Source organism: Macrobrachium rosenbergii, chromosome 44, assembly GCF_040412425.1.
Source record: "Macrobrachium rosenbergii isolate ZJJX-2024 chromosome 44, ASM4041242v1, whole genome shotgun sequence".
NCBI classification, from domain to species: Eukaryota; Metazoa; Arthropoda; class Malacostraca; order Decapoda; family Palaemonidae; genus Macrobrachium; species Macrobrachium rosenbergii.
The window spans coordinates 41,251,645-41,256,800 of record NC_089784.1 but is presented as its reverse complement, the minus strand read 5'-3'; the positions used below and the strand labels follow the sequence as shown (position 1 = coordinate 41,256,800).

Here is a 5,156-nt window from a genome sequence, read left to right as displayed (position 1 = left end):
TCTGTCGTCACTTATTGTTTATAAATTTAGCAACGGATAACAGTAAGGGTTTTTATCTACAGCGAGCAAATTCACCTATATACATAAAACAAGTTGTTTACAAAACGCAGTGATTTTATAAGCCTATAATTGCTGTCCATACTCGGCCACCTGGATACGATAATCCTCTCTGCTGTCCAGGTCAAGCAAGGAACAATAAGTAACTGTAGCTTACTTTTGCCATGTACATACTGTACATCCCTGAAATAATGAAAATGAAGACATTCACATGCCAATATACTTTACTGATACTTTCAGTACATGTGGTTTTATTCCAGACGTACTTAGAAAACATCTATTTTTGCGGATGAAACCCAATATTTTGTTTTAATTGGTTTTGGTGCATCAAATCGCAAGGAATCAGCTTCATTTGCAGTAATTACCAAGTATATCATTGCAATATTTTGTTTACTTCATGAATATTATATCTAGGATGTAATCCTATGATTTTACTCAAATTCTTTGTATTTGTTTTACACATCAGAGCATTTACAGAAAAAATATACAAAAAAGTTTGTAATATTTGTTATACTGGTTTTTACCACAAAACTGAACTTTCCCATGAAATTTTGACTTTGTGACTTCTTTCCTGTGATGTTATTACCGTCCACCATAACTTTATGCGACCTTTTTTCGGGCGCATTTGGGCATCAGTCAATATATCATTTGGGCTACTATTCATTATATCGTTTGGGGGACAAAAGCAATATCTTGCAAATTGGCACCAATCATTTGGGCGAATCATAGTAAGGAAAAAGAGGCAGAAAGTATTTTAGAACAAGCATTCACGTAGTTAAGTGGTTAATAACTGACAGTAGTCATCAGCATTAGTTATACTCAGCCATTGAAGGAAATCTCAGAAATATGCAGACGAAAAATGTGCTTGATATTTTCTGTCTTTTCTTTTTGTATAGACAATATTGAAGAATGTGGTTGTTTCGTGGCGGTGCACAAACAACAAAAACCAGATGTAAAGTCAGAATTAGGTGACTAACCTTAGCTATCTTTTAACCTTAACTATACGAAGCTTGCGGATCGTAGCCAGGATAAAGGGAAGACCTATTTTCCTGAGTTTTTATCCTGGCGCTCTCAATTCTAAAGTGAACCCAATTCTAAAACTAAGTATTACCAAGAGATTGACAAAACTAAGGACCAGAAGCACAACCCCCTTCCTCACGAAATCCTTTGAGCAATTTTAACAATCAAAAACTTTAGAGCCAGTGACAAGGCCACCAACTATTAAACAATGCATTATGCAAAAATCCAACACTATTATCGCCTCACTTACCCGATACATACAAGTCCAACGCTAAAGCCCGAGTTGTAGTAACCATCGACAGTCAAATGTAACTTCAACAATTTATAGGCATAAGCAATAACCGCTCTCGGGACAATTTACAATATCACTATTGCATATTTGCTGCCTGCTTAACTCGTTTTACAAACGAACTAAAACTTTTACAATGCAATTTGGGCTCGATTCAACCCCGTAAGATACCAAGATATTTTCTTGGCGGTATCTCATGTCAAAGTGAATTTCCACTTCCAACCGTTATCGCTCAAGTCACCTTTGCAAGTGTTTCAGCCGAATGCGATCTACAGATCAAAAGTAATGATCTTAAACATTGATTATTGCTGTCATCAGAGAGATCAAAATACAGTATCACTCTGTTGAATAGGAAGTTTAAATCTGCATAGGCTATTGCAAGTAAAACCCAAAATACAAAGTTAATGAACTAGAAACTCCTCAAAATTAAAAACCATTATTTCAGTTACTTTTCTCATATCAATTTCCCCATCTTACTTCTGTTAACCAAGCAATTAATAACTACCATTCCTTTGATTTCATAGGACTGTCTTTCAAGGAGTATTACAAAGTCAACGCCATCACATGACATATTGAGGTTAAAGAAATTGACAAAGTTTACAGATATATATATTACGCTGGTCTAAATACACAAATAATATTGCATATCCAAAGTAGCCAGATTATAAATTGAATAGCAGGTAGAGCACAGCATCTACAAGTTCTAGTTGTCTGGGTAACCGAATTTACAGCACTTCCGAATCCTCACAGGATATGCACAGCGTCTATTTAGTCGAGTTCTACTGTAGTTGTCTGGGTAACCGAACTGTAGTTGTCTGGGTAACCGAATTTAGAGCACTTCTAGTCTACGTTGAGTTCTACTGTAGTTGTCTGGGTAACAAAATTCAGAGCTTCAAATCCTCGCAATTTATTCAGTCTAACAAAAACCGTTGCTTTCCATTAGTATTAGTGTCGATGTTATGGTCTGCTGCAGCTACACCAAGAGCCTGTGCATATGAAAGTTTGGTTTTAGAATATACTAAAAGTTTCCATGACAACCTAGCCACTTAGTGAAAATAGCCTGTACATCGTATAAGTAAACTTTCCCATTAACAATCCCATGTATTAGTATTCTTACTTTAAACTGCCATCAACTTTCACATTAATCTCATATTACTACTATTGTTAATTCCAACTCCGAAAGAGATAACAGGATAGAGTGCCATCCTTTAGGATATATTTAATAGGGCACAAATCTTACACTGAAACAACCGCATCTAACTTTAGTGCTACTTAACTTGTGAAATGTGCCAAGCAATGCAAACGCTACTATCTGGTAACTTTCGTCCTTTAGTTTCCAGTCTTAAGGTAATTGAAACTGCACAACCCCAAGGGGCGAAAAATAAGTTGGGGAATTCAGAATAAGAAAGGGGTTCCCAAAGCAAGCTTCGGCGCTGGAGGAAATTTGGATGAAGGAAAGTCAATGAAAATATGTAATGCAATCTGAACTGTATTTCCTAACATGAAAGCTTTGCTTGAGGAGTAAGAGCGGGGAGGGTGGGAGTGTTGAGCGCGTTGACGGACGACGTTTATAAGACTGCCCGAATTTGAATTACAATTTCCACTATTAACTACTATTAGAATACCTGACAAGTCCACAACATCAGTCAAAAAAAATTTTAAATCCCAAGACCTAGACCTCTTAGAAAACCGTTAAGATCCACTTGTTACCTGTCTAGCTCCTATTTACTAGTGGGAATGAAATTCTAAGTTATAAAAGTATGTCAGAGTTACCCTACTCTATTCTCAGCTGCACTAATACATTCAAACTTACATCAGATGACCAAACAAAGGGCTCAAGTACTGTAATAACCTCTATTAATAACTTTGTCTGACTATAGCACTTTATACCCCAGTCTATTCCCAGCATCCTTAAGAGCTAGACTTGAGTGTTTATTACCTTATCCTAACCCCAGTATCTACAGTTTAACTTTATCCTAACCCCTGAATCTGTATAAAATTAGCACATTCTTTACCCTGTTCTATCCTATCCTATATTTCAAGTTCCATATCTAACTTCCCATTAAGTCCTAACTACACAAATTATCAACCTTGCAGTTCTAACCTACACCAAAAACTATCAACCTTGCAGTTCTAACCTACACCAAAAACTATCAACCTTGCAGTTCTAACCTAAGTTAGAAGTTGGTTGGTTTGAAATTCCTGTTGTGCAATGGTGACAAAGTCACCATGCTTGTTTCTGAACTTCCTGTTGTGCATGGTGAACAAGTCACCATGCACAACAATAAAGTCCACCTTTGCCTGGCAGGCAGCACCGCCACCCCGGCAAAGGTGGACTTGGGAAGTGGGGAAAGAATAACTAAATGCAAAACTTTAAATGCAAAACTTTAAATGCAAAACTTTAAATGCAAAACTTTAAATGCAAAACTTTAAATGCAAAACTTTAAATGCTTCTCTAGCAATTTTTAAATATATCGCTACGGTTCAAAAAAACAAAACTTCAAAAATGGTTACGGTTCAAAAATGTTACGGTTCAAAACATGGTTACGGTTCAAAACATGGTTACGGTTCAAAACATGGTTACGGTTCAAAACATGGTTACGGTTCAAAACATGGTTACGGTTCAAAACATGGTTACGGTTCAAAAAATGGTTACTGTTCAAAAAATGTTACTGTTCAAAAAATGGTTACTGGTTCAAAAATGCGGTTCAAAACATGGTTACGGTTCAAAAATGGTTACGGTTCAAAAAATGCTTACTGTTCAAAAAATGGTTACGGTTCAAAAAATGGTTACTGTTCAAAAAATGGTTACTGTTCAAAAAATGGTTACGGTTCAAAAAATGGTTACGGTTCAAAAAATGGTTACGGTTCAAAAAATGGTTACTGTCAAAAAAATAGAGTACTTCACTTAACTTTACAATTCTAAAAAACAAAACTAGCTAAAATATATGGGACTTCACTAAACTTTACAGTTCTAAAAAAGTTTTCTAGCTGAAATTACAAGACCAAACCACAAAGCAAAAGATTAAATTTGAAAAAGTTTAAATCCACTAACCTAAAAATACTAGATTTAGTCTTACAAACTATCAAAAATTACCTTCCCACACATCAAAATAAACTTTTGATAAAATGTAACTAAAATTAAATTCTTTAAAACAAGTTCTGAAACTAAAACAAGCCCTAAAACTTCCTTAAATGTTCAAAGCTGGAAAAATTTTGACCTTGGCAATTTTAAAATCTTTAAGACTATAAACTCTCAAAACAATCAAAACTAAGGTTTTGAATCTGAAAAAATATACCAAATGCGTTAAAAACTGTCTAAACTTGAAATGAAGCCTTAAAGAGTTGATTCTGAAAAAAAACTAAGCTAAAAAATGTTCGGGGGTTGCTAAAGTCACTCAAAAAAAAAATAAAAATAAAAATAAAAAAATAAAATAAAAGTAAAATAAAAATACTTACTCACCCATTAATCCTGTTCAGTCAAAGAATTCAATAACTCACTGTGGCACGCTTATTTAACGACACGCCTTGACCTGAAATAAAATATATTGTGGAACGCTTATATAACGACACCTTGACCTGAAATAAAATATATATTAAAGCCCAAATGTTCTTGCAAGTGGAAAGAACCAAAGGCTGACTATTGGGTTATAATCAGCTGGGCCATCTGATAAGTTAAAATACTAAGACAAAGAGCTGCAAGCAAGGCTTTATAAATACTGATAAGCGTTATTACTAGTTTATTGCCACTTAAGCCAACAGTAAAAGTTTGTCAACTTAATATACCCAA

The 5,156-nt window shown here is 34.8% G+C and overlaps 1 long non-coding RNA gene across 2 annotated transcripts in view; it reads right to left on the bottom strand.

Annotated features, from left to right (window-relative positions):
- Positions 1–1,961: 1,961 nt before the first annotated feature.
- Positions 1,962–5,156, bottom strand: part of LOC136829203 (uncharacterized) — a 4,091-nt gene continuing 896 nt past the window's right edge. Inside the window, exons 2-3 of one of the 2 annotated variants that reach the window (XR_010850328.1) lie at positions 4,826–4,899; positions 1,962–2,352 (exon numbers count right to left, since the gene is read on the bottom strand). This is a non-coding gene — a long non-coding RNA (uncharacterized lncRNA). The remainder of the gene's footprint in view (positions 2,353–4,825; positions 4,900–5,156) is intronic. The other variant, XR_010850327.1, reaches the window with a different exon arrangement.